At 42.3% G+C, this 23,783-nt stretch overlaps 1 protein-coding gene across 5 annotated transcripts in view; it reads right to left on the bottom strand.

The window, feature by feature from the left end:
• The window catches only part of Mtmr3 (myotubularin related protein 3), a 103,256-nt gene extending 95,212 nt beyond the window's left edge, over positions 1-8,044 (bottom strand). For all 5 annotated transcript variants that reach the window (XM_052199613.1, XM_052199612.1, XM_052199611.1 and 2 more), the window contains exon 1: positions 7,826-8,044. The gene's annotated coding sequence lies outside the window, so the exon portion shown is untranslated. The remainder of the gene's footprint in view (positions 1-7,825) is intronic.
• Positions 8,045-23,783: the final 15,739 nt, after the last annotated feature.

Here is a 23,783-nt window from a genome sequence, read left to right on the forward strand (position 1 = left end):
GAAAAGAAAAGAAAAGAAAGAAAAGAAAAGAAAAGAAAGAAAAGAAAAGAAAAGAAAAGAAAAGAAAAGAAAAGAAAAGAAAAGAAAAGAAAAGAAAAGAAAAGAAAAGAGTTCCCTGAGATGGAGAAGAGGGGGAGACTATTTTTTTCTAACTCAAAAAAATGTTTCCTGGGGGCTGGAGAGATGGTTCAACATTTAAGAGCACTGACTGCTCTTCCAGAGGTCCTGAGTTCAATTCCCAGCAACCACATGGTGGCTCACAACCATCTGCAATGGGGTCAGATGCCCTCCTCTGGTGTGGCTGAAGACAGCTGCAGTGTACTCATATACAATAAACAAATAATTCAAAAAATGTTTCCTATCTTCATAACTTATGAGTGAAAGGACACCAAGTCAAAAACAACGTAGAAGGTATCAATAGGAATGGGGGCATGTGCTTCTAACCTTCATATTTAAGAGGTATGAGCAGGAAAATCTCAAGTTCAAGGCCAGCTTGAGCTACAGAGTGAGACTGAAGTCAGCCTGAGAAATTTAGAGAGATCCTGTCTGAAAATAAAAAGCACCAAGCAGGCTGGGGCTACACTTCAGTGGTAGAGTGCTCACCGAGATGAATAAGCCTTCGGTTCCAAATGGAGAGTTAAAACAACAGGTTGTTGTTGATACTTTGCAAACAAAGGATAGCAAGCAGCAATTACACTTCTTTACTTAGTCTCCAAAAATCAAACTCAAAAGAACAAGGATGTTTTACAGGAGAACTGCTTCCACAATCTGTGTACTACTCCCTATAGTCTCAATTCTTCCTAAGAGAAGTAGACTGTTCATACTGTTCCTTATCTTTTTGTCTTTTTCTAATTCAATTAGTCAGCAATCACAAAAAGTATTAAGTTGATGATTTAGGTGTACATTATCCTTATTACAAATGTACATATCCTTATTACTCTCAAGAGCATGGGGTGCTTTATAAAAATTATCATAATCCAACTAAACAGTATCATTTGTATAACTGGAGAAATGTCCAACAAGAGGCAGAGGCAGGTGGATCTCTGTGAGTTCTAGTCCAGACTACACTATATAAACGTCCTTTTAGCCTAGCCAGTCACATGGTGAAACCCAGTCTTGAAAAAAGATAAACACAGGCTGGAGAGATGGCTCAGCGGTTAAGAGCACTGACTGCTCTTCCGAAGGTCCTGAGTTCAAAGTGGCTCACAACCATCTGTAATGAGATCTGACACCCTCTTCTGGTGTGTCTGAAGACAGCGACAGTGTACTTACATATAATAAATAAATAAATAAATAAATAAATAAATAAATAAATAAATAAATAAATAAATAGAAAGAAAGAAAGAAAAGAAAAAAGAAAAAAATTTTTCCATCTTAGAAATTTTAAGCATTGATAGCCAGAGCAGAATACAGTATACCTCAAGAGATGTCCCACTGGGTGAAAGAAAAATACATTTGAGCTTCATTTGTAATTATCATCCATGTTCGTTCGTTCATTCGTTCGGTCATGTCTTCCATCTCATAAAACACAAATACATAGTTTGTAAATTAAACACCAAGATATTTAAGATTAGTGCTCAAATTTTTTGTACTTTTTGCAACCAAAAAGCCTAAATACCAGACCTAAAGTACTGCTTTCTTATTTAACTCATTTTTACCCCTCCACAGAGTTAAACTATAGAGGTTAAGTCTTGGTGCTGAAAAGAGAACAGAAAAAAATAACCCACTTTAATGTCAGAATTACAAGCTATAATTGGTAAACTGCTAGTAGGAATATATGTAAATAGGTTGGAAAATTAACTTTCTATGCTGATGGAAAATTAAGATATCTATCCTATCAATATGATACCTTCAATATATCCAAATTTTAAAACACCTCTATTTCAAGGGATGGGGGCTCTAAGCACTGTTCAAGGTTCTTGATTCAAGAGCCAGAAAAGCAAAAACAATAACAAAAAACAAAACCAATCAGACCCTTTGGCCTGAGAAGCAAGCTTATAAGATTAAAAAAAACAGCATAGCTGTAGGAAAATGTCCACACAAATTCATCACAGCACTGTTTAAAAGAAAAACTTAAGGCAACATAAATTAACAAAAAATTATAAGCTATGATTATAGAATATGATCACAGAATATCCTCCGTCATGAGAATATAAATTTCTGAGACAGGGTTTCTCTGTATAGCCCTGGCTGTCCTGGAACTCAGAAATTCACCTGCCTCTGCCTCCCAAGTGCTGGGATTAAAGGCGTGTGCCACAACTGCCCGGCTGAGAATAAATTTCACATGGAAAGCTTTTCTTGTAAGTATTCCAATTGATAACAGATAATGAAAGAGCTAATAATTGTTAAAGTCAAGCCGGCTAGACCACCTCTACCTTTATGCATTCTACTGGGATGATTCAACTAGTCTGACATTGGGTTGGTTGCTTGGGCTTGGGAATGTGTTTTGTTTGTTGGCTTTTTCTGACAGAACCTCCTGTAGACCAAGCAGGTTCTAACTTCACTATGTTAATAAAGTTAGCCTTAATTGAGCCTCTTGCATCCACCTCCCAAGTGCTGAGATTTCACAGGTGCACCACCACACCCAGCGTATCTTGTGATATTTTTACAACGAACATGTACTATAACACTCTAAATCAGAAATAAACTTACTTTAAAAGCAAATCACATGAGAAGAAATGTGAGGAGTGGGGGGAAGAAAGAAAAAGAGAGGGTAAAAGTGGGGGAAAAGATAAAGAATATATCTTCCATCCTACGTGGAATCTAAGTCTAACATTAAACATGTTATCATACATTTATATGCATGTGTATATATATGTGTATGAGTATACATATGAATGAATAACATGAATAATAATAATGAATAAATGAATAACATGAAATCAGAAGAGGTGGGAAAAGGCCACCATAGAAAGTGAGGAGCAAAGGACAATGGGCAAATGAAGTTACATGCAAAGTACAATGTTATACATGAATGAAATTATTTTTACACTAAGAAAAAAGACATTTTTAAGCCAGCAAGATGGTTCAGCAGCTGAAAAAGCCTATTGCCAAGAGTGACAACCTTAGTTGCATCCTTGGGACCTACAAGGTAGAGAGAACTGACTTCAACAAGTGGTCCTCTGACCTCTACATGCCCACCTAGACACACACACACAATAAAATATAGTTAAAAAAAAACCCTTTAAACCTAAAAAAAGTTACAAGGGAGGTAGCTCAATAGATAAAGTGCTTGCTACACAGTCATGAAAACCTGACCTCAATCCCCAAATAACACCTAAAACTTTGTATATTGGTGGCTCATAATTGTAACCCCAACATTTGGAGAAGAAGCATAAACAGGTAGATCTTTGGGGTTGGAAGGCCAGCTGCTGATCAGCTTAAACAAATACAACTACAGAGCACTGGACCCAATGAGAGTCTTCTTCTCAAAATACAAAATGAGCAGTCCTCAAAGACTGGCACCAAAGGTTAGCTTCTAGCCTCTGCTCAAATGCACATACATACACACATGTACCTGCACATATCGATGCAGTCCTAGAGCTGGCCTGGGGTTCACTATGTGGACAAGTGAAACTCAGAAATCCTCATGCCTCTGCTTCCAGAGTGCTAGGATTTAAGGTGTATGCCACGCCCAGTACAAACTTAGATGATAATAATAATAAAGAATTCCCAAGTCAACAGTTTTACCATTAGCAATGTACTGACTTATCCTTTTTAATGCTTTTTTTCAGTAACCACACTGACTTCATTACCCTGCAACATGCCACTTGCCATTTAGAAAACACAGTTCTGGGGCTGGAGAAATTGCAGAGGTCCTGGGTTTGGTTCCCAGAAACAACATGGAAGTTCATAATCATCTGTAGCTCCAGCTCCAGGGGATCTGACATCTCTCTGACCTCTGCAGGCTCCTGCACATACATGATATACACACATACACATAAAATTTAAAACTAAATTACTTAAACAAAAAAAGAAATAAAAACAAACTTCTAAAACTTTTACACAGAACATGCTAAGCTCTTTGCTCCCATCACCTTCCACCACAGCTCCACAATAAGAAAAGAGATCGAATACAGTAAGTGTATTCTGCTTGATCCTTATGGGCATTTGAATTGATGAGCTTTACTCAGTTCCAGTTCCTGCAAGATGGGATGCCCTGTGCTAGAGGCCCTGCAACCCATGACTGTTTCTGTAACAGGTACAAGTGCTGAAGGTTTCTTCAGCTGCCTTCTCAGCAGCATCAGGAAATTCTGCACTTAAGATGTTCCCAGTTTACCTCTGCTCACTAGCCAACTCTGTTTACTGGGGGATCAAGGGTGAGGCAGGGTTTCTCTGAATAGCCCTGGCTGTCCTAGAACTAACTCATTGTGTAGTTCGAGGCCGTCCTCGAACTCAGAGATGCACCTACCTCTGCCTCCTGAGTGTTGGGATTAAAAGCATGAACCCCTGCTGCCTGGCTAGACAATCCAAGTCTTTCATGAAAAACTTTTTTAAAAAGAATTCTAATGCAACAGGATTCTATCATTACATCTTTTATCTTGTTTTTCATGTGTCATTCCACTTGCTCTTCCCTCACAACCTGTGAAGAAAGTAGACATTGTTCTTCCTCTTAATAATGAGGGAATGTTATATGGCTTGCCAGAAACAAAGCGCTAAGGAGCAGCACTAGGCAGACTCAAGACTTACCCAGCCATCCACTACCACACCAAAACCATTTTTATTTTTAGTGTAGGATACAAATATCAACTTTAAAAGGTTTTTAGTTTCTTCATACAATACAAAAATGAAAATGAAAGCACACCAGTATCAAGATCACAAAATTAAGATTAAAAATAGCAATGACACATAGTAGCACTCAAAGTACTGGGAACCCTAATTCGATTGAATATGGATGTGACCTCATACTTAATTTTAAATTGGTTTCACTGATTATGAAATTACATAGAAATTCACCATCAATGGTCTACAGAGCTAGCTTAGGAGATAGAGGCACTGACAGTCAAACCTGAATTTCACCCCCAGGACCCACACGATGAATGGAGAGAGTCAACTCCTACAAGCTGTCCTCCGACCTACACATGTGCACTGCATGCGTGCACCTACACTCACAAACAGACATAATTTCTAAAACGTAAAAACAAACTCACCACTTAAAATACATAACTGGGTAATGCATTCAAGAAACAACTAGACATAACGCATGCACAAACTTCTCCCAAACATTCTTAGAACTGTGTCTTCATACCAGATTATGAGGTGCCCTCTGTGAAACTGACTTGATTTCAACATAAAGAGAATTACAACAGCCTAAGAGTGCTGTTCTGTACACTTGCAACACGCACTCAGTTTCCTGAGCACTTCTGGGAAATGTATACGATCCATAAGCTAAAAGTAAATACTGTTTCTGGGGTCTTAGGACAAATTTATAAAAGTTTTATTTCTCTTTTAGAGAGTGTGTGTGTGTGTGTGTGTGTGTGCACAAATGTGGAGGTCAGAATACTAAAGAGTTTTTTTGTTCTCTCCTTCCACCACATGAGTCCAGGGGCTCAAATTCAGGTTGTCTTTTCCCAGTAAGCCACCTCTCCTGCTGCTGCGTTCACTTGTTAAGACAGCGTCTTACTATGACACCCCGGCTAGTGTGGTACTTGCTTATGTGGCTGGCCCACAGTCATCTCAAACTCTTGGCAAGTTTAGCCTGAGTTGTTATTTCTTTTAAATAAAAAGATACACTTTCCTATATTAAAAAAAATGTTTAATACGTGTAAAAACTTGGCCTCAATATGAGCTCTAAATTATGTAGATGAGGAACAAGTCCAGAGAAGTAATATCTCAACAGCCATTTAGGCCACAATGATGCAGACCTGCGGTGCCAGGTGCAGAATGTCCCATCAGCCTATACCACCTATAAAGTTAGTAAATGTGTCCACACCTCAAGTTTTAAATACATTAAGACTTAAAAAGAGAGTTCACAGTCTTCAGAAAACAGAATCTTTTACAGAAAAGTCAAAGTTTTAAAAAACAAAAATCCTCTTCAAGACCATCAAGTAATCCTCATACTAAAACTATTCATTTGTGTGTGTGTGTGTGGGGGGGGGGGTAATCTGAAAGAGAAAGTTCTGCTGAGACCTATGATAAGTAGTGGGGATATCAGGTAACAAAACAAGACAAAATTTCTGGTCTTAGTGAACAACTGGGTGGACCTCTCTATATGTCAGAATATAACCCTATGATACGCAACTTCTTCCAAAATTCTAACAATCCTCAACACACCTTTGAAATATGAATCTATCTCTTGGTAATTCAGAATTCCACTTTACCACAAAAAAGTATAAACTAGAACTGTTAAGAGGGTTTTTAAACTGACTTTACCACACCTCACAGCCTGGAGCAAATTTCAAGAACTTTTCACAACCTACAGTACACCTTCCAGGTTCACAACCCTGGTCTCAAATGACTGTAACACACCCTGCTACCCTCCACATTACTGGAAACCTGAGTCAGAGGGTTTAGAAGTAACTACAATGTTGGCGTGTTAGAAAGCACCTTTAGGACCCCTCTGCGGGCCGGAAGCAGACTTTATGCCTCACTCCCTTTATTCTCCTCTAGGTCTTTGGTATATCTCTACACATACCTAACATTTAATTTGATAAAATGTATTCTAATGCCTTATGAACAAATTCATTATGCTGCTCAGTTACCTGAAAAGAAAAAATGGTAGGGGTGAAATATGTCTTCAGAGGTAATCACCCTAACTTTCTAGAAGCTTCCAAATTTAGTTTAATAACATATTGCATAGAGTTTACCCAAAAGAGTGTCATTCTGTAAACTCTTCTACTCAGTCAACTCATGGAAAAGAAGTTTTCACTGGCCTTCAGCACATGTTATTTGGTTTTCAAGTAAAAACACAGAATCTCAAAGGACTCCTTCACGTCCCCACAAACAAAATCATTTTGATACAGAACCATCTATCATTCTATCATAACCCCTGACGACTCACTCTTCACATGAGAAACGGAAGCCGAGCCTCCACTACAAGAGCATATGCACTTTTAATACAAAAACAAAAAACAAAAAAAAACTAAATGTCAAAAAGCCAAGTGTATGTCAAGATAGTAAGAAGAGTAAAAATGAAAAACTCTTCATTCTGACGATGACTGAACATTAATATCACACAGTGTGTAAGACTCCAGGTGGCCTAACAGAGTGCGCAAACTCTACTTCAAATTTTTGAAATAAGTTTTCTGGCCCCAACAATATCATCTTGGGTCATGAAATGCAATACATCCAGTACAATTTCAACCCAAGAAATAACACTAATCTTTTGCAGAGCTAGAGCAGCGTTCGCTGAGCTCCTTCAACCACCCCTGGACCTTCGTTCCCCTTCAAGTACTACCAGGTCAGGAGGATGCCCTGCTGCAGTTAGGCTGAGGCCCGCACAGCTCGCCCATGGTTTCCAACTGCACGACCTCCGGCCTCTAGCCGCTACGGACTCCCACAGTCTCGGCCAGGGCCTCGGGCCACACGCTCACCTCCCGGAGGCCCGGGAGCGTCTCCCAGGGCGCCCCAGCGGTAGCTCCCAACACTCCGAGTGCTACCCACCGCCAGGTTCAGGATGGCCGCCGAGCTCGGCGACCCCGCCTCCCCCAACTCGCCCGACCGAGCCTCAGTGCTCCATTCCGAGAGCTTGCCCCGGGAGGCCGCGGACGATCCAGCCCTCGGCCCGCCACCGCCTCCCCGGCCAGTGACAGCCGCCGCGCCCGGCCCAGGCCCGCCCCTCCTCCAGCACCTCCTCGCCACCGGAGCGAGAGGGTGGGCTTCTTACCAGGCGGCAGGACATGGCGAGGCCCGCCACCGCACGGCCTCCTCCGCCACGCCAGGAGGCTGCCAGCCCAGGGTCGGCGGGGGCCAGCGCCTGGGCCGCTGGAGCGTCTCCGCCGGCTGCTCCGCCGCCGCCGCCGCCGCCGCTGCCGCCGCCGCCGCCTTCTCACAACCACAACAACATGGCGGCAGCGGCCACACAGAGCGCGCTCCCGAGACCGATCGGAGCTGAGAGCGGGGGCGCGCGCGCACGCTCCGGCGCGCTGTCCGCGGTCGGGGGCGGGGGAGTTGGCCGTCACGGGATGGACGAGGGCGGGGCCTGGCGCGTTGGTTACGCCCCAGGATGTGGGCGGGGCTGCAGGTCACCGGAATGTGGCTGCAGAGAAGTGTCAGAAGAAGAGAACAGAAAAATCAGAAAAATGAGAAATGAATAAATAAACGCTACAAATTAAGAAAAATAAGGATTAGAAAGATTTTCATGAACTTGGTCCAACTTAATAGACAAAGACAGCACTTCAGCTTACTATACTTTCTATTAAAACTAACAATGGTAGTGATATTATTTCATCAGCAAGTATAGTCAATATAAAACTAACTTAATACGGTGCATGTAAATGTAGTGTACTATAAGTTATGCCCGGAATACAAGTTCAAACTGCCTCAACCTCTGCTCCTAATTAAAAAAAAAAAAAAAAAACTTCAGTGCTCAAAGAAAAGCAAGGGTGAAAAAACCTACTTAAACTGGCCTCCAGAAGAACCTCATAGTCTAACACTGTAATACCTTATCTTAGGTCAGCAGTTCTCAACCTGGGGGTCTCAGATATCCTGCACCTCAGATATTTACATTATGATTCATAGGAGTAGCAAAATTACAGTTATTAAGTAGCAGGGAAAATAGTTTTATGGTTGGGAGTCAGCACACATGAGGAACTGTATTAAAGGGTCACAGCATTTAAAGGGTCTTAGGTCCTAACAAAACCTCAGATATGTTTCTTTCACTTCCTCAGATGGATTTTAACATGACCTTGATTTTTCCAGAAGTAAATGAAATTTATCTCTGTGTTTGTTACATTGTTTCTTGCCCCCCCCCATTTGTTTCTTTGTATTCAACATTATTGCCATTCTGCCTCTGCTGGAGCTTAAGAATAATTAGAATAAAGGATGCTTTCCTTTTTGCCATTGGGTCTCTAGCACCTAAAATTGTGCAATGCAATAGTCAGACAAATCTCCTAATTATGGTGTAGCAAGTGTTTATATCTAGTTGAATCTTCATAAATGGTCAGAGCTATCTTTATTTTACAAATGAAAAAATAAAGTAAAACCCAGAATAAGCTGAATTTAACTAAAACTTCAAACCCAGACCCAGCCAACAACATAACTGTCCTATTACTCTCTAGGTTATCCACCACAACACAGATCCTCAAGGAAGGTATTACATCATGGATTAGTTAGCAAAGACTTCCCATTGCTCTGCAAAAACCTGTCTTCCTCTTCAATACAGCTGATTGTGTCTCAGTTTTCACCTTCACTAGAAAAGCACAAGGCTTAATTTGAAGTGCAATGATTGCACCTCTTAAATCTAAAAAAAAAAAAAAAAAAAAAAAAAAAAAAAAAAAAAAAAATCTTTTGGTAGTGATAGAAATAAGCTCTACACTTTTATTTAAAATCCACTGTCCTGATTTCCCCTTGTGTATATTATCATGGCCTTTGTGGGACAGGAAAAGAAACAGAACATCAAATAGCTGAACTGCAAGGCACACAGAGTAATAGACAGGCTGCCAGCAGTGGGTGAGCTGTACTGGAGCTGGCACGTGACTGCCAGGACACTCCCCTGTTGGATAGCTAGACACTAGCAAAGTGGCTCTGGGTAGACAACTCAAGCAAGAGGAAAGTCACACCCACCCCACCAATCCCACAGTTCTCACAGTCCACATGGAAAAAGCAAAGGGGTCATCTTTCCTTTCTGTTTATCAAGAATAGCAATTTGTTTTTTCATCTGGAGTGAGAAGGGAATCTTTGACCAGTATTTAAAATGTTTGAAGGAATTTTCCTGTACTCATGAATTCACGGTGTGCACTGAAGCTTTCAGTGTGCACCAAAGCACCTCAACCTTGAGATGTAGATGAAACAAGAAGGTTAGAGTTTGAACTCAAGCAATCTGATGTTGAGGAACATCTGTGAACATCACACTAGCCTCCCACCCCACTACTGGGAGCCTATAAGGCACATACGAGGAAACTGTCTCTAAATACAAAAGAGCAAACTCTGCATGGCCTGGAAAACTCACTTCATAGGGGCTGGGGATGCAGAGTGAATGTTGAGTGTACACCAGGCCCTGAAGTCAATCGCCCCCACTGCAAAATAAACTTACAGAACAAGGGCCTAAGAAGACAAAATGAGGGTTGAAGAGATGGCTCAGAGGTTAAGAGCACTGACTGCTCTTCTGAAGGTCCTGAGTTCAAACCCCAGCAACCACATGATGGCTCACAAGCATCCGTAATGAGATCTGATGCCCTCTTCTGGTGTGTCTAAAGACAGCTACAGTGTACTTAGATATAACAATAAATAAATCTGAAGAAGAGGAAGAAGAGGAAAAAGAAGAAGAAGAAGAAGAACAACAACAACAACAAGAAACAAAGAGAGCACGTGTAAATTTGAATCCTGGTAATTGCACACACTTTGTTTCCTTTTTCTGTGCTCCAGTTTCCTCTTTACCCATGTCACATGATCTCTGTGCCTACCACACAAAGGTATGTAACAGCACTCTGATTTAGTCTAACATTTGAAGGGTTGGTTTTTTATTTTGTTTTTTGTTTTTCAGATTTGTTTATTTTATATGTATCAACATTTTGCCTGCACATATGTCTCTGTGCACCATGTGTGTCATAAAGGTCAGATGAATACATCAGATGCCCTGGAACTAGAGTTACAAATGGTTGTGAGATAGTGTGAGACACTGGGAACCAAACCCAGGACCTTTGCAAGAGCAGCCAGTGCTCTTAGCCAGTGACTCATCTGTCCAGTCTCAAGATTTGAGGACATTCTATATCTTATGGACAAACTAAACCAGTGGATAAGATCCTTGCATGCAGAAGACAAAACCCCATTGGGTTTTGGAGAGTCACAGGAAGAGAGGAAAGCAAGCTAGCTCAGGAGGGTTCTTGTCGCTGTCTGATTTTTACATACAGTGCTTCTTCTGCCCACCTGACCTGCCTGTCCTTCCTGCTATCCTGGAGCTTCAGTCTCCCCCGCTATGTGCACAGGTGAAATGTTCTCCGAGCTTCTTGAAGACTCTTTGAAGTAGCACAAAGATGGAAAGGCTGATTGATGGAGCGTGGAGGTTTCCCAGCGTCTCGAGTATCCCTTTGGAGTCCCTCAACCCCCAAAACCGCAACTTCCCAACTCTAGGTCCTTATAAGTTATTCACATCTGTGAAGCTCTGAGTGGCTTAGCCTCCAGTCCTCACAAACTTCAGGAGCATCCCCTTTACCTGCCAGTCCAGCTCACAACACAGTAATTATGTTTCCAGCAGCTGAAAAGCAACTTGTCCGAAGCAGAGAGAAATTGAAATGAAGTTATGTTTCCTGATTCTAAATCCTTCAGCTGTGAATTCAGGACAGACATCAAAGTTTCGGGGGTTCCTGCTGTATCCAACTAATTCTACATAGTCCCTAGTTCAAGTAGCATTAACTACAGTATAGTCATTCTTTCCATAGTACACTCACAAGAGGTTAACATTGGATTGAAATATCATTTATATAAGGTTGTTTCTGGACCTTGTCTTTTTTAGGTTGGTTGTGTGTGTGTGGTGTGTGTGTGTGTGTGTGTGTGTGTGTGTGTGTGATTATAGATGATTACATCATTTCCCCCTTACTTTTTTTCCATTCAAACCCTCCTATGAACCATCATCCCCCCTTTCAAAATAGTGACTCACTTTTTCTTTAATTGTTGTGATATATGTATATATATACATATATATGTATAATGTAATATATGTGGTGTATATGTGATGTATATGTATATGCAATGTCTATGCACATGTATAGTTTTGTACTGTGTGTGTTTCAGATGCTGATTGCTGTACCCAGAGATCTGGATGCAGTCTTCAGTCTGAAAGTTGGCATCGTCAGGGTATTTGGAGCGTCTCCTATCTCAATGTTGTGTAAAAATTGTTCTCCATCACCTTTTATTGGTTAATTAGAGCCAATTCAGCTCATAGCTTGGCAGAAGAGACTAGGACAGGAACTTCCAATTCTTAGTCAGGGGGTCCCAAGCAAAAGAGAAAGGAGGAAGAAGAGGTAGAAGGACCGGGAGGAGGTGGACAACCAGGGAGATCCGCCGTAGATTGCCACAAGAAGAGGACAGATGGAACAGAGCCAGCTGGACCAAGACAGACTGCAGGTAAAGGACCCTGTGGCTGAGGCTGCCATAGAGCTTAGAATAGATGAGTGTCTGCCTGGCATAGTGTCTGCAGCTTGTTAATAAATTGATTAGGACTCTATGCCATTTATTTAGGGAGCTAAGACAGGCTAGAGCAGGCATAGAAATGCCCTGTCATTGTTTGCTGTCCTGGAACTCACTCTGTAGACCAGGCTGGCCTCAAACTCAGAAATCCGCCTGCCTCTGCCTCCCAGAGTGCTGAGATTACAGGCGTGTGCCACCACCACCTGGCACAAAGTCTATTTTTAACAAGCAGGAAAAAAAACTTTCTATATCCCAAAAAAGATTACAGTGACATTAGTAACATTAATGAGAATATAACTGCTTCAGAAAAAAGCCTGGAAGTGGTCATTTTTAAAGACAATATAAAGTATGTGCCAGGAGCAGAATCATTACTTTCATTCTGTATCCAGTAATAGGAATCTAAAGCAAGGCAAGCACAGCACTGTGTGTGCTTGAATTAAAGTTTCCAGTAAGTATAAAAATATCTCCCAGAATTTTTCTGACAGCACATGGTACCCCGACTGATGGAAATGGATCAGTTCAATTTCAATACCAATTCAGTGTAAAGCAATGGATTTCAAAGTATGACCCACAGCTTCTTCAGGTAACTTGAAATTCTCAGGGGTCTATTTGGGTTCAAACTCTTTTCATAATAATACTAATTAATTATTTGTCTTTTTACCATGTTGATATTTACACCAATGACACAAAAGGACTGGTTTCGTTGCTGACATTTTGTCCCAATCAAGGCAGTGGTACAGTGAGTTCCGCTAGCCATTGTATTCTTCACAAAGTAGACTGGTACTAAACAATATGTCACTTTCACTTAAGAATGTTCTGTATTTTTTTAAGGCTACTTTCATTGGCTCTTTGATGTCAAGCCTTTGGCTCTTCCAGAGATGATATGAAAATTCCATATAAAGCACGTTTTTCCCCCACAAGTTATTGAGCTGAAATTCACAGGTCAATTAATTATATTAAAGCAAACAAACCAGCAGCATTTACTAGCACCCCAGTATTCTACGCCCCTGCCCACTTTTCTCCCATCCCAATGCTTTCAGAATTCTCAAATAAAATGGGATGTCCTATAAGCAGCTGTTCCATAAGTTTATCTCAAGGAAAAGGAACACTATTTTTACAGGAAAGAATGGTTAACATGTAACCTCCAGTTTCTCATATTTGGTTAGTTGGCTTGTTTCAAAACATACATTACGTTTGTGACAAATACAATGTATTGTATTTGTTACCAGTGATAAAATTAAAGCCTAATTATAATTTTCAGAAACTTGAATGGGTATAAGTCTGACTGCCTCACGAGACATAAAGTCTTTTCTGTTGAAGGTTGGGCACACCTTTGTTCTCAGTCCTTGGAAGACAGAGTCAGGGTCAGTCTTGTGTGCAGAGCAAGTTCCAGGGCGCAGAGAAACCCTGGCTCAATACAAAAAGAAAGAAAGCAAGAAAGCGTTTTATACGGAGATGAGTGGTAATACTGGCAAAAGTGAATATTTCATAACACAGAATGAAATGAGCCGAGAGCCATGGTGAACTAATTTTTACATGGGGTCGACTCATTATGCTACCGGATGGCACCATTCCAAGTGGAAGACAGACCAGTGAAGATCAGTGCAGCAGAATCCTAGAAGTTCACTGGTACGGATTACCCAGCCAGAAACTTTATACTCTGGCAAGTCTTAGTACATTGAGAAAAAAAAAAAAACACACAAATATCTTATTTGTATGAGACAAGATTTTCTTCAGTACTTTTGCCAGAACAGATTGCCACAAACCAAATGCAAATACGAGAATAACAGTGCAGGTTTCACAGACAGACAAGCCGGTGCACACACATACACATAAGCAAAAACACATTCTAATATTTTTAAAGGAAAAATCATTGGCAGTGGGAGAAGGATGTATAGTGGTATTCAGGAGAAATTGAAGGGGGTATAGGGATAGATAATTTATTGCAGATAAATATAAATTTTTCAAATAATAAAAAGTAAACAAAGAAATAAATGTAAAATACAATAAACAGCAGCAACAAACACTACCAAAGAAACAAAACCTCTGCAACATTGCTCTAAGCATTGAATTTATTTTATTTTGAGGTAGGGTCTCTATACAGATCCCTGACTGTCCTGGAACTCATTATGTAGATTGGGCTGGCCAAGAACTAACTGAGATCCACCTGCCTCTATCTCCCAAGTACTGGAATTGAAGGTATGTGTCACCATGCCCTGCACTGATTTTTTTTTTTAAATATGGCCCCCAAAGCATAAACAAAATTAACAAAAGAGATTACATCAAACTAAAAAGTTTCAGTATAGATTGCAAAGAGTAATAGTGAACAATTTAGAGAATAAGAGAGTATATTTTCAAACCATGTACCTAGGAAAAATACAAAACATTCAAGGAATTAAACTTAAAAATAAGCAAACGAGTAACACAACTGGGAAATAAATTGAAGGTATGAACAGACATTCTTCAGGAGACGACATGCCTGGCTGCACTGGCGTTCACCACTAATCCACACTTAAAAAGCAGAGGCAGACAGATCTCTATGCATTCAAGATTCACATAGTCTTCATAGCAAATTTTAGGTCAGCTAAGGCTGCATAATGAGACACTGTCTCAAACCAAAACAAAGTAAAACCAAAGAAGACATACATACAAATGGCCAGATGGTATATGGGGAAAAAAACTTCACTAATCACCCAGGAAATGTACATTAAAATAAAGATGTAGGCTCTGAGGAGGTGGCTGAGAAGATAAAAGCACTCACTGAACAAGAATGAGGAACTGAATCTGGACTCTCATACCACATAAAAAGTCAGAAACAGCAGAGAGCGGCAGGACATGAGGATCCAGAGGCGGATTGAGCAAGCAGTCTAGACAATCTCTAAGCTCCAGGGTCAGTAAGAGATGCTGTGTCAAAAAGTAAGGTGGTGCACAATAGATAAAACATCAAACATTGACCTCTGGCCTCCACATATATACACCACAGGCATACATACATACATACATACATACACACACACACACACACACACACACACACACACAGAGAGAGAGAGAGAGAAGCATGTATGCACGCACAGAATTCACAAAGGGTCAAGGTATGTGGCTCAATGGTAAATGTGTACTTGAATGCTTAGCATGAACAATGCCCAGACCAAGCATCCAGCACCACTGCATGTCTAAATAAATCCACATTAAGAAAGAACACAATGCCTTTTAGTATGGCCATTATCAATAAGGCAGACAAACAAACTCTAGTGAAAATATAGAGTAAAGGGGAACTTCTGTGTTGGCTGGAATGTCCATCAGTAAAGCATTATGGATAACAAATGAAGATACTTCAAAAAAATTAAAGTAGAGCTGTGCTGTAAGCCTGTTATCAGAGTGCCGCCTAGCATACATGAAGCTCTGGTTTGACCCCCACTCATGACCACATAAACATGGAGCATTGGCACATGCTTGTAATTCCAGCACTTGGAATGGTGGATGGAGCACTGATGGAGACAGCAGGATCGGAAGGTCAAGATCATCCTTGGCTATATAGTGAGTTTGAAGCCAACCTGGGCAACACCATACCATGTCCAAAAAAACTAAAAATAGAAGCAGAATAGGATCCAGCAATCTGAGTATGGGATACATATCCAAAGGAAACATTGTCATGTGTAGAACAAATAAATATCTACAATTTGTATTCATTGCTGCACCACCATTCACAATAGCCAAGCAGTGGAGAGAATGCATGTGCATATCCCAACAGCACGTGAATGGATAAAGAAAATGTCATCTGTATACAATGGAACGCTATTCAGCTCAAAGAAGAAGGAAACCACATTGCTTCCAATAAGATAGACGACTTGGAGAATATTACACTGAGTGAAATAAGCCAGATGCAGATAAGTAGAGAATAGACTCACATAGACATGGAATCTGAAAAGAGTCACTCCTAAAGGAACTGAGTGAAATGGGGTTGAGACTGCGGCCAACTAGGAAACTATCGTGTCAAAGGACACAAGATATTAGACAAAAGGAATTCTAGTTACACAGCATTCTACTGTACAGTTATATTGCATAATGTATTTTAACATTCTGTAAGAGGGTAGGTTTTTGTTTGTGTTTGTTTGTTTTGTTTTTGTTTTGTTTTTTCGAGACAGGGTTTCTCTGTGTAGTCCTGACTGTCCTGCAACTCACTCTGTAGACCAGGCTGGTCTCAAACTCAGAAATCTGCCTGCCTCTACCTCCCAAGTGCTGGGATTAAAGTTGTGTGTCACCACCACCTGGCAAGGGTAGGTTTTCAAATGTCCTCACAAAAAGGGACTCAAGGTAATGCATATGCTAAATAGATTAATTTACTCATTTCACAGTGTTCAGACATATTAAAAAACCATGTTATATCTCAGAAATATCTGCAATTTTTAATTGTCAATTTGAAAAGAGGAAATAATATAAAAGGATCTGCCAGGGGTAGTGGCTTTTGTAACCCCTACACTTGGAAGTAGAGGCAGGAGACTCAAACTAACCACAGGTACATAGTGAGTCTAAGGCCAGCAGGGCAACATGAAACCCTGTCTCAATAAAACCATATAATATAAAGTAAATAAGTAAAATTATCATGAGCAAAGAAAGTCTAAGCTAGGTGCAGCAGCACACTCCTAACCCAGCATCTGGAAGGTAGACACAAGAGGATCAGAAAGTCTATGAGACTCTGTATCCGGAAAAAAAAAAAAGATCTAAATGTGATGTAAAATATCTGTAATCTCAGTACTTGAGGGCAGAGGCAGGAAGATGGGGGGGAAAGACAAATTCCAAAACATTAACCTAAAGAAAAATAGGAAGTCAATAGTAGTAAAAAGCAGATTTTGTCAAAAATGCATCTAGATGGAGGCCAGATAACTGGGCTTTGCAAAGCGCTCGTGACAGAGCCTGTTCATCAGCTCATCCGTGAGCTTGTTCATCAGCTCATCTTACCCTCCTTACTGTGTGTGGCTTTCATCTGGAGCTGAAGGAGTTAAATGAGTTGGTGCGCAGGTCCAGGGGATTTCTGTCGTCCTCTGGAGAGAGCTACCTGCATCTTAGCATCAGAGAAGACTGACAGACCGACTGTCGGGGGTAGAAGGCCTGGCTCACTGACTCACAGACTGACTGGAATTCACATGTAGAGTCTCAGTTTTCCCATCCAATAAATGGCAGGGTAGGATGTCATATCCTCTGGAGCCTGCTAGGCTGTCCCACCGTGCTCTCATTAAAGGATCGGCCTTATTTGTTTGATGACTGCATCAGAGAATCTCTCCTGGAAAGGACTCAAAAGCAAGATGTCTCCCTGGCACCCACATCCCATTTCACAAATTAATAAACGGAGGCCCAGAGAAGTTAAACAATTGCTTTAGCCATGTTGCCAAGAGTGGGGGAGAAAACAGCACTTATTAAGTGCTGCTTAAAAACTCCTTATTAAGACCCCTCGGGGAAATGAAGGGACATCCTTGCTTCCTTGAGAAACAACTCTGATGTTTGGCAGTTTAGCCTCCAGTGCTTTCACCAACACTGCAGTTCCAGCAGGGATACAAATCTCACTCGAGCCTGAGAGAATCAATACTGTGCAGCCTCCACCAGGTGAGCAGGCTTGATGAATGCTCTGTATCACAAGCTATATCCACCTTTCAAAGATCCGGTGCCCCTTCCAAACTCTCCCAGGAAAGGTGAGGAAAAGAAATTGGCAAGAAGTTGGAGAGAGGGGAGGGAGTTGACAGGGCCAGCTTCCCCTCTCCTCCTCTCCCCAGTGTGATGAGACATGCCCCTCTCAGCACCCAGTTTGCTCTGTAGCAGGCTTCCCTGCAGCCTGGGCCAACTCGCCTGCTACAAATAGAACCAGAACCCACTGAAAATAGCTCCTCTTTCCTCCTGCACAGGACTTTCAAGCGCTCGTTAGGACACCCTGCCCCCACTGAGCAGGCCACAGCCAGAAGAAACTCAGAGATAGGGGCACCCAGCCCCCCACCTGCCGGAGTTATGGACCAACAGCTTAGGAGCAGGAGCTTGACCGACTGTATTAGCTGACTCTTGAGTGCTGGCTCAGTGCCAGCATCATGCTCTCCTCCTGGCTATAGTTCTCAGGAAGCCCAGAAAGAAGGTCCCTGGGGGGGGGGGGGGGCCGTGGAGGGGACTCGGTGGGACCCGCTGCAAGGGTGGGATGCCCTAGCACTCAGGAAGCAGAGGCCGCTAGATCTCAAAGTACCAGACCAGCCTGGTCTATGGAGTGAGTTCCAGGACAGCCAGGGCTACACAGAGAGACCCTGTCTCAAAAACAAACCAACTAACTAACCAACCAACAAAAAACAAAGAAAGAGAGAAAGAGAGAAGGTTCCTGACTCAAGCGCGTACTTGCAGCTCAGAGAGGGGAGGAGCTTCCTACAAACCACACAACCAGTTGGAGGTAGAGAGGGTGAACCACTGTGATTCATTCATCTTCATTCAAAGCCAGATAGCTCCAGATCCTTAAAGCTGAAAATGTTACCATAAAACAGGTCAGGGCCCATGCCATTCATCCTATACCTAGGCAAATGTAAAGTACCCAATTAATAATAATAATAACAAAATCTTTTTCACTGTGACCCCATTGGAAAGAGACAAAGAGATCAGGCAACCTCCAGGTCCAACTTAAGGATCCTAAGATGAGAGTCAGGTTAAACAGAGGGCAAAAGATATGAGTATTTATGAAGTCCTGGTCAAGGGGCAACCCTACCCCTCCATTGTCACAGGCTCCAAATCTCCTGCAAGAAAGATGGTCAAAAATGCTGTCAGCACTCCAGTTCCCTTCTGGTTGGCACCAGGGTCAGCATCTTTCTTGTCCCAGAAGTCCTTTCAGAAGCAGTTTCAATACCTTAGGGTGGCTTGTTTCCATAGTTCAGATAGCCAGAGTGCCAGGTACAACACCAGTTTAAGAATGTCTTTATTCGCTGGGCGGTGGTGGCGCACGCCTGTAATCCCAGCACTCTGGGAGGCAGAGGCAGGCAGATTTCTGAGTTCAAGGCCAGCCTGGTCTACAGAGTGAGTTCCAGGACAGCCAGGGCTACACAGAGAAACCCTGTCTCAAAAAAAAAAAAAAGAAAAGAAAAAGAAAAAAAATGTCTTTATTCAGGCTGGAGAGATGACTCAGTGGTTGAGAGGACTGACTACTCTTCCAAAGGTCCTGAGTTCAAATCCCAGCAACCACATGGTGGTTCACAACCATCTGTAATGAGATCTGAAGACAACTACAGTGTACTTAAATATACTTAAATATAATGATAAAGAAATCTTAAAAAAAAAAAAAAAAGAATGTCTTCATTCCTTCCAGGCATGCCAGTTACAAGCACATCATCCAGGCCAACCTATGACAGCCAGAGAAACTGAGGCACACAGTGAAAGAAGACTCTTCTCAAAGCAGGCACTTAGTAAATGAATAAATCAAGCGTCCAGATCTCTTGGTTCAGAGGTCAGTTGTTTTTGCAGAATTGAGGCAAATAGACTCTCCCTTGTTCCCTATAAATGGCAGCCCTATGGGTATTTATTTATTTATTTATTTATTTTTAACTTTTCGGCCTCAACAGAGCAAAGAGCTCCTACCTGATTCCTCCGGCACCCAGACACTAAGTCTGGCAGCCAGGCATCCTGAAGTTACCTCGCCTTCCCGCTCCGCTCTGCTCGGGTGTTAAGTGTTCTTAGGGGAAGAGAGCAAACTGTAGTACATAAATCATGGGTGACACAGGCTGGCTTTCTCCTTTGCTGAAGGTGAAGCAACAGGACCCAGCGAGGGAAGAGAATTTGCAGGACTTTGCTGGCTCATTTAAATCCAAGGTCCAACTACACACGTTTCTTCTACTCCTGAGAGGTAAATATATTTCCCTCTGCCCAGGATCCCATCTGTTATCAAATAATTCTCTAAACAGTCCTAACCTCTGCTGTGGTGACAAGGCAGAAGAGGAAGGGGCCAAGGGGATGCTGCTGGGGAGGAATTAAGTTGTTTAAGAATGTTTTAGAGGTTTGAAAACATTTTACAGCCAGAGCATCAGAGAATCTCAATTCCATTTCCAGCCCTGCTGTGCCTCTCTGGAGTCTGCCAGGCTGGTCCCCAGTATTTGGATTGAGCTAAGGAGCCAGGCAAGGTACACAAACTCGCTCAATACCTTCTTTCCTTCCTTCCAAAATCTTTCTTTTTTTAAATTTGTATTATGTTTTGACCAGGGATCTATATGTACTCTGATGGTCTAGAACCTACTATGTTGCCCAAACTGGCTTTGAATTTGTCTTGATCTTCTGCCCTCTGCCCTCTGCCCTCTGCCCTCTGCCCTCTGCCCTCTGCCCTCTGCCCTCTGCCCTTCTGCCTTGAGGAAATTAAAGGCAACCAATACCTGGCTTTCTCTTTCTATCTTTATTTTTTGCTTTGCTTTTCTTTTTTAGATGGAGTCTCATGCAATCTAGGGTGGCCTCAAACCTGCTAAGTAATCAAGGATAACTTTGAACTTCTATTCCTTCTGCCTACATCTCCTCAAGAGCTAGGATTACAGGGATGCGTCACTGTATCCTGATCTAACCCAGGGCTTTGAACATGTAAGTCAGGCACTCAAACTGGGCTCCATCGTCAAAGTCAATCACTGTCTCCTTCCAACCCCTCCTCTCCAGTGTCGGGCGTGGAGCTTACCGCTTCAGGCTTGTTTGACTACCATCCAGCTCTCAGTCAATTTCTCTCTCTCTCTCTCTCTCTCTCTCTCTCTCTCTCTCTCTCTCTCTCTCTCTCTCTCCCCCACCCTCTCTCCCCTACCTCTCCTGTGTCGTGGGTGGAGCTTACCGTTTCATGCATGGATGCATCCAGCTCTCAGACAATCTCTTTGCTGCTGTATTGGTTGACCATTTCCTTGATTGAGCACAGGGGCAAGTTCTGCTCATGCAACAGTGAAGAATACAAGCCCAGGCCCTGCTTTCCTGAGACTCGCAGCCTAGTCAGGGAAGCAAAGAAGCCCAGCTTAGTGCTCAAACAGAGAAACAGAGGACCCGTAACAGTAAAGATGCAGAGGAAGCCACCCTAGATTCCGCCAAGATCCAAATGACACGGATTTAAAGACCTAAAGGGGGACCAGATGTACACTGACCAGACAGGAATGGTGGTTCCTGGTGGTACCAGCATTCAGAAACTCAAGTCAGAAGCCGGGCAGTGGTGGCGCACGCCTTTAATCCCAGCACTCAGGAGGCAGGCAGATCTCTGTGAGTTCGAGGCCAGCCTGGGACACAGAGTAAGTTCCAGGACAGCCGGGGCTACACAGAGAATCCTTGTCTCTGAGAGAGAGGGGGGGGAGGGAGGGAGGGAGGGAGGGAGGGAGGGAGGGAGGGAGGAGGCAGGAGGAATAGAAGCTCAAGGTCATCCTCTGCCACATAACAATCTGAGGACACTCTCAAAACCAAGCTATCAAAACAGATGCTCATTGCATAAAACTTGAGGAAAGAGAAAAAGGACACAGCACAACCTAAGATCCAGAGGCAAAAGGTGGCTGATGTATTCATTGAACCACTGAACCAACTGAAACAGGTAGTGTTTTATTTAAGCATCTTCCTATGGTCCCAAGAGGAGAACGGTGCTGACATTCTGTGATTCCATGTGGTGTTAGTCATAAAGCACAGGCTGGGTTCCATGCAGTTCCATTCTTTCACCATGACAAGTGCTTCATCAGCACCTGTAGGCATGGCCCTGTCCCAGCACCCTGTCTCTGGGTGGCGGTGGTTAGGTGGTTATTGTGTTTATTCCGTCTGTCTCCCTGTGTCCTACATTCCTGATGTGTGAGTTTCTATAAACTGATGTACATCCTCCCTTATCAGGGTACATGAGGCACAAAAGGGCAGCTACTGTGATAGAGAGGCCTCTGGCTTTCCAGAAAATCAAGGAACAGTATTCAACCAGAGTCATTTTGACTCTCAGCCCAGAGGCCTGGTAAATAATTAGACTTTAAAGGCCCAAAGCAGGAGATTCAACATGTATCCAGAAATTAGTCTTTAGTTTTCATAAAAGACCCAGAGGAACTGATTGATTCTTAGGCAAAGAGGTAGTCAATCCAGCTTGTGATTTCTGAATTTCCCATGTTTATGAGGCATGATGTTATACAGTTAGTCTTGAAACTAAAGAGAACAGGAAGCGGGCATGCTGGCCATGAGTTGCAGGACTTAGGAGGCAGAGGGAGGTGATCTCTGTTAATTTTGTGGTCAGTCTGGTCTACATAGTAAGTTCTAGGACAGCCAGGGCTACATAGTGAGATGCTTGGGGACAGGGAGTAGGGGGAGGCCAGAGCCTTGATACACTAATGCTCCTACTGATCTCACAAAATAAAGTTACAAGCAGGCATGGTAGCTCGGACCTGGAATCCCAGCACTTGGAAGTAGAGGCAAAAAGAGTGTCACAAATTTAATGCCAGATTACATAGTGAGTTCTAGGCCAGCCTGGGCTATATAAAAGACCCTGTCTCAAACAACAATAAGGAGAAGGAAATTATAGAGTTTACAGAGCAAATTCCTTATAACCCACTGTGGAAACATTGCATCCTGTCCTCATAATTTGGTAAGCAAATATTCTTACATACAGAATGAATTCAATCTACACTTTAGATGAATGAGTGGATATCTAGCTCCTTATTGTGTGATCTCCAGCCAGATAGTGTTCTCTGGAGAGCTTCGTTTGGTTGTTTGGTTGGTCTTTCTGTGTGACCCTGACTGGCTTGGGCCTTGCAATGTGTAGGTCAGGCTAGCCTCAAACTCACAAATCCATCCACCTCTGCCTCCTCAGTGCTAGGGCTAAAGAAAAATATGCCACCATACTGGGCTAACTCCTGCTTTTGGAGCCTCATGTTTATCTTCTACAACAAGGTATAGCAAAATATTTCCATAAAGGAACAGACAGTGACTATTTTAACCTTTGTAAGCCACAAAACCTTGTACAGCTCTACAGCATATCTCTCCCTCTCTTCTTTCCTTCCCTCCTTCCTTTCTTCCTTCCTCCCCACATTTCTTCCTTCCCTCTCTCTCCTTTCTAAAGTATAAAAGCTATTCTTAGCACTCTGGTCAAGAGCACAGGCTAGTGGAAAGGGCAGAGCAGGGTTTTGGCCTGAGCCACGGACTGCTGACTTATGTCCAGTCGTGCTCACTGCATCTATGAATGCTGTGCAGAAATTTGCCATTTTGGGTTTTGTTGGTCCTTGTAAACCACAATTAGAAGGTGATCATTAAGTCACCTCCCTTTTCTAAGGAAAAGTTGATGTCCAGAGAAAGACAAGGATGAATCTCATTTGCAAGGTGACTTAGTGGCTAGAGAAAGCTGAAATAGAGATATTTTGTTCTGTTTTGTTTGGTTTGGAAAAGGGTTTCTTTTTTTTTTTTTTTTAAGTAGAGATTTTTAAATGCCCAAGCCTGCAAAGAACACACTAGAGCCTAATATTTAGGAGAAAAGACACTGAACCATAGTGTAGAATTGTAGCATCTCTGCTATT

Source organism: Apodemus sylvaticus, chromosome 11 (genome assembly GCF_947179515.1).
Source record: "Apodemus sylvaticus chromosome 11, mApoSyl1.1, whole genome shotgun sequence".
Taxonomy (NCBI): domain Eukaryota; kingdom Metazoa; phylum Chordata; class Mammalia; order Rodentia; family Muridae; genus Apodemus; species Apodemus sylvaticus.